This window comes from Triticum aestivum, chromosome 3A (assembly GCF_018294505.1).
Source record: "Triticum aestivum cultivar Chinese Spring chromosome 3A, IWGSC CS RefSeq v2.1, whole genome shotgun sequence".
Classification (NCBI taxonomy): Eukaryota; Viridiplantae; Streptophyta; class Magnoliopsida; order Poales; family Poaceae; genus Triticum; species Triticum aestivum.
This window is the reverse complement of record NC_057800.1, coordinates 729176873-729183509: the sequence shown is the minus strand read 5'-3', so window position 1 is coordinate 729183509 and position 6637 is coordinate 729176873.

Sequence of the window (6637 nt, the reverse complement as noted above, 5' to 3'; positions counted from 1 at the left end):
TGCTAATTACTCGTGATCAACCTGGCCGCATCAAAGGAGGCCGAAGAGTTTTCAAAAATCCTGCAGCAGGGCTTCTTCCACAAATGTGAAACCACATATGTCTCCATTGACACCATCTTCTGGAACTGAAGATTTTTTACAGCATGAAAAGATTTTCTCCAACATCCAGTGATGGAAGAAGATCTCAGGGCGATGGCAGCAGACGCTCTAGGTGGAGAAGGCAAACCAAATCTGCGTGGCAAAAGAGCAAGCCCTCGCTGATTTCAGGACCTGGTCACACATAGGTCACACATCATTGTGCAAACATCCTTTCCAATTATGCCAGGTGTACACTCGTTATGATTTGTATCCACTTTGCGCTACATTATTTGTTAATAAGAACCCCCTTTATCTAAAAAATAGGTAGCTGGACGTGACCTCCCTTACAGTTTAGGCGCGGGATCAACATTTTAGTCCAAGTTTGAAAGATGAGTAGATGACACAGACACATGATATGTTGGATAGTTAGCTTTTCTTAAATGTGCTTTGTGCTCAGTGGAAAACCCAACTTAATTCAAATGCCTACACAACTAGTCGCAATTTTCCAATACAGAAATGTAAGCAGGTATGTCCTCTCACACTTTCACGACTCAACATTAACATACCAGTGGTAGAAACATACAACTCGGGCTGATGAGTTGGGATCTTCATATTTGGGACCTTGAAACCGGAGCGGAATAGTACAATGCCATGGGATTCAAGTGCATCATCCTCAATGAGAGGAGTAACGTCGGAGAGCTGGTGGCTGCATGCAGCAATGCTTCTGTCAACTCATGTAAACTTTCATTTAGGGCCAGTTCTTTTGGGCGATTCTACCAGAATCGCTCCCCTCCCTAGCTTCTCCCAGAATCATCACTCCATATATTTTTCACAATCCTAACTAATTAGACCTTAACTAGATAGGATTGTAAAAAAAATATGGAGTGGCGATTCTTGAAGAAGCTGGGGAGGGGGGCGATTCTGGGAGAATCGCCGAAAAGAACTGACCCTTAGTCTACTATAAAAATCAAAAAGAGAAATAGGATAGAAAATTCCACTAAAATAAAAAAATCCAATCGTTTATTCAATAGATTAAAAAATTATAGCCATTAGATAACGTTTAAGTGAGAAAATTGCCCACCATTGCCATGAAGTGAAAAAACTATTCACTCGGGGGTCACAATTTTTTATTTTTTAACCGTAATGGCAGGTGCTCTGCCTTTTCATTAAGAGAGGGAAAACTGTACAACGGACTAAAGAATCAGCCGGGGAAACAAAACATTAAGCCAGAAATGCGACATGCATCCTGGAGAAGACATATGGTACTACTCCCATGCCTCCTTCAGGAGGCCTAATTCACCCCTAATCAAAGAACATACCCCCGCAGCAGAGCGCCGTTGATTCTGAAAGATCCGCCTGTTGTGCTCGTTCCATAGGTTCCAAGCCACGTATACAGCCCCCGTACACTCGTCCAGCAAAACACCTTTTTTTTCCTTTAGTTTGAACGTCTTATCCCACCATGTGTTGATAGAGGAGGATTGGAGCGCAGCCGTCGCAGCATTACTGAACTGATTGGCCATCAGGTGCCAAACCTCCTTCGCAAATGGACAACCCGGGATGATGTGGTTAGCCAATTCAAGGACCTGGTCGCAGGCGCAACAAGTGGCCTGATGCTCCCATCCTCTACGTTGCAAGCGATCGGCCGTCCAGAGGCGGTTCTGGATAAGGGTCCAGATGAAGAATTGGACCTTAGATTCGTCCTTAACCTTCCACACTCTTAATAAGCGCGGCATTGGAATACGCGCAATGAATTGCTGCTCATATGCAGACTTGGCCGAGTAGTTCCCATTGGCCGAGATGTTCCAAATGATCTTATCCTCCTCCTCATTTATGCGGAATTGCTGAACTTTATGCCAAAGAGAAACAAATGCCTGCAGCAGTTCAGCCGAGGCCATGCGCTGCAGCCCCTTCATCCATCCACCCTCGCGAATAGCGTCAACCACTGAAATCATCTTGTGTCTCGCAATGTTATAGAGGCCAGGTGCCAATTGCACAGGTGCCACTCCATCCAGCCAACGATCAGTCCAAAAAGTGGTCCTCGCTCCATTTCCAACAATAATTTTTGTGCATGACTGAAAGAGTTGTTGATTAGCAGCGTCACACAGTGTAGGAGCCCCCTTCCACGGTCTATCTGTATCGTCCCACTCAAATCAGGGCCAGCGCAGCCGCAGGGCCGTGCTGAAGGCGGAGAGGTTTTTGATGCCTAGTCCTCCAACTGCTTTGGGTGCGCAGATTCGCTTCCAATTCACCAAACATTTGCCCCCATGAGCTTCCTTGTCGGCATTCCACAGAAAGTTTCTTCTTAGTTTGTCAAAAAAAATTATGAACCACTTGTAAGGTGCAAAGATCGTCAGAAAGAAGGTCACCGTGCTAGTGACCACCGAATTGATGAGAGCCAGCCTCCCGGTTCGGGGGTCACAATGAGTTGGCTCTCGCGTCGCCCCTCTCGGGTGGCATGGGAGCGACCCAAACCCTATCTGCCGCCACCTCTCTTCCCTCCTCCGCCCCCTCCCCGCTGCCACCCGAGGATCCCGTTGTCTGTTGCATGTCTACCGGTGAAGGAGGGAGTAAAAACAAAGCTATGTGCGATGAATTCCAAAGAGAAAAACTGTGTGTCCTCAAAGCAAAAGAAAAACAAAGCTATGTTGGATCCTCCTGTATGATGCATGTATTACAAAAAAGCTACGTGCCCTCAAAGAAAAAAAGAACTATGTTGGACCTTCCTATATGCATGCATGCATTCTTCCTATATGCATGCTATGTGCCGGCACTAGCATACATATCTGTGTGTTGGAACAGAAAAAGTGTCGGTGACTATGAAGCTCGGCCCGTCCACCCCACCGACAAGTCGGTGCTGTTTCCTCCCGAGAATCTTAGACACATCTTTGATGGCAGGAACTCACGAGTATTTAGGTAGTTAGAAACAAACATTGCGCCATGCAAAAGTAGATGATGCAGAAGTAAAGTTGACGTACAAAATGTGATATCACATAGATTATAAATCTCATGACCCAGCTATTTGATCAATCAAGCATCCAATTATCATGAATGTAGATATCTAACTAAGTGACTCATGCATTTGAGAGATGATATTTAATACGTCTTATTGTATTATTATTTTTTAGTTTACACTTATTAGATAGACATTTTAAATTAGAGAAAACCTTATACCAAAAAGCAATGGCCTTCTATATAATATGGGGATAGAAGGCAGGTCACAATTGGACTTGAAACTGTATGGTGTGTAGACAAGGTACATGGTCGTGTTCAAGTAGAACACTTCTATCTTAGGCCTTCTATATAATATAGAGTAGACACACGACGTATCATACGTATATAGCAACATAATAGCACATGTGAACAAGGAAAGCCAACAAGTGCTCGGATGATCGGTGTGAGGTATTGTAGTGGTATCATGGAGAGAAGCTCTCGTAGTCATGCGCCAGGGATGTAGCTGAGTCGGTGACCTCGTTAACAATCTTGGTGTCGTGGCTAGTGTGATTACTTGGTCCTTTATAGATCTTTATGTGCATCAGATTATTAAGCACCTCCCCCATCCATGTCCTCCTCAACTCCTTTACATGATTTGTGCTCCACTTTGCCACCACCAAATACATCAGTGCTATGCTATAATTGTGGCGGCGACTAACCCATTACTAACTCTGGTCTTTCGTTTTTTATTGTATAACCTACAATCATGGCCTACGCGAGGCATGACATTCTCCTACATGCCTCTGATCCTAAATGATATGCCAACCTTCGCAATCCGCCAACAGAGGTGGGCACTAGGCGGATCAGCTTAGCTTTGGACCTCCACAAATTCCGTTTACAAGTCACCAAGAAGACTCCAACCTTGCTCATTAGCAATCATGGAGCACTCAATGCAGCTTGTCCATGGAGAGGGCGAAGAAAACATCCGACGGTGCTCTTCCAGCCCCTTGGATACGCGTTAAAGGCTATTCCTCGACCAGCAAGTGCAAAAGTCCATACACCGATAGGTCCACTTGACCACATTCCCCGTGCCCATACCAGGATTTGTACGACTCCATCTCGAGTCCGGCTACTTCAGGTTGGGATTCGGTGATCGGTGGTAGAAAACTAAGTGTATGACTTAGGATAGTCGGGGACCATTGCCGAGGATTAAAAAGATCAGACATATTTTATTATTCCTAGGAGCTTCTAGTCATGTAATGGAAACTCTTGCTTTTGTACAGCCAGGGCTTTGAAAGGAAATCAACAAATTAAAGGACCCAAACTCGTTTTTTAAATAAAGAGAACCCAAACTCGCGTATGTAGGAACTTGATCCCGATTGGCTGGATTGTACATTCTCTCTCCTAACCAAGTTGGCAAGGCTCACTCGTTGCCATAGGGTCTAAACTCGGGCAGTGGCGGAGCCAGAACTTCTGTGGAGCCTGGGCAAGTTTAGTCTAACTGTATAATAAAAAAAATCAAAAATGAGGTATTCAGATACACAACATATAATATACCACCAAAATTCTGAATGACAAATCCATATTAATTATGAAGTGAAACCAAAAACATAATAGTCACAAAAAATGTAATTTAAAGTGAACTAATATATAACATATCAATATCCATTTCATAGACCAAATAAAGTTGAGACTTGACAACAAAAGATAAATAACTAGCCTTGTATAGAGGTAAACTCACAGCCAACTGTAGAGAGATAGGTTATGGGCTGTGCAATCGCAATGCATTGACCGGTGCACCAGGCACGTATATATAAGTACAGACGTGGGCCACAACCTCAACTATACAAGGAAACAGGAGGTGGGCCCTACACGCACATATACACGTACACAATATACTCAACACCTCCCCGCAGTCGAAGCGGCGCCAGTGACGCAGAGACTGGAACGGAACTCCTCAAAGGTGGAAGTCGGCAGTCCCTTCGTCATCACATCAATGAACTGCTGAGCGGTCGGCACATGGAGAACCCGCATGCGTCCAAGAGCCACCTGCTCGCGCACAAAGTGAATGTCCAGCTCGATGTGTTTAGTCCGGCGATGATGAACGGGGTTGGCGGAGAGGTACACCGCAGAGAAGTTGTCGCAGTAGACAACCGTAGCCTGGGAGACATCGTGATGTAGCTCCTGAAGTAACTGTTGAAGCCAGGTGCACTCGGCGACAGCGTTGGCCACAGCTCGGTACTCAGCCTCCGCGCTAGAGCGCGAAACCGTGGGTTGTCGCTTGGACGACCACGAGACAAGAGAAGGACCGAGGTAGACGCAGTAGCCAGAGGTGGACCGACGAGTATCCGGACAGCCGGCCCAGTCTGCATCGGAGTAAGCCACCATCTCCAGAGAAGTGGACGCCGTGAGTGTCAACCCAAGAGACATCATGCCACGGATGTAGCGAAGGATCCGCTTCACGAGAGTCCAGTGAGAGTCACGAGGGGCGTGCATGTGAAGACACACCTGCTGAACAGCATACTGAAGATCCGGGCGGGTGAGTGTCAAGTACTGTAGAGCGCCGACAATAGACCGGTAGAATGGAGCATCCGACGCAGGCGAACCCTCGAGAGCAGAAACCTTGGCCTTCATGTCAACAGGAGTAGCAACAGGATGGCAGTTGAGCATGCCAGCACGCTCAAGAAGCTCATGGGCATACTTCTGTTGATGAAGAAAGAAACCGTTCGGATGCCGAACGACCTCAATGCCAAGGAAATAATGTAGAGCACCTAGGTCCTTGATAGCAAACTCGTCACGCGGCCGGAGAGTAATCTGCTGGAGAACGGCTGCAGAGGAGGCTGTCAGGATGATGTCGTCGACGTAAAGCAGCAAATATGCAGTCGTGTCACCGTGGCGATAGACAAATAGTGAGGCGTCCGAGCGAGTGACGCTGAAGCCCAGTGTCTGAAGAAACCCGGCGATCCGCTGGTACCAGGCGCGGGGGGCCTGCTTGAGCCCATAGAGAGAGCGCGACAGCAGGCACACATGGCCGGGACATGAAGCATCGACGAACCGGTGGGTTGCTCACAAAACACCTGCTCCTCAAGATGGCCGTGGAGAAAGGCGTTGGAGACATCCATCTGGTGAACAGGCCAGCCGCGAGAGACGGCGAGCTGGAGGACAGTGCGGATCGTGCCCGGTTTGACAACCGGGGCGAACATCTCCGTGAAATCAACTCCAGCGCGCTGGCGGAAACCGCGGACCACCCAGCGAGCCTTGTAGCACTCAAGTGAACCGTCAGAGTGGGTCTTATGACGAAAAACCCACTTGCCGGTGATGACGTCGGCGCGAGGAGGCCGGGGAACCAGGGTCCAGGTGCGGTTCCGTTGGAGAGCATCGAACTCTTCCTGCATCGCCGCAAGCCAGTGAGGATCACGGAGGGCGGCGCGGGCGGACGCAGGAATGGGTGATGGCTCCACGGCAGAGGCGGCAAGGACGTACTCGTCACGCGAGTACCGGAGACTCGGGCAGTGAATGCCGGTGCGAGCACGGGTGACGGGGCTGGACGGGGCCACCCGGGCTGGCGAGGCGGCCGGCGAGACGGCCGGCGAGGCGGCGGGCGTCGCGGCCAGCGAGCCGGCGGGTG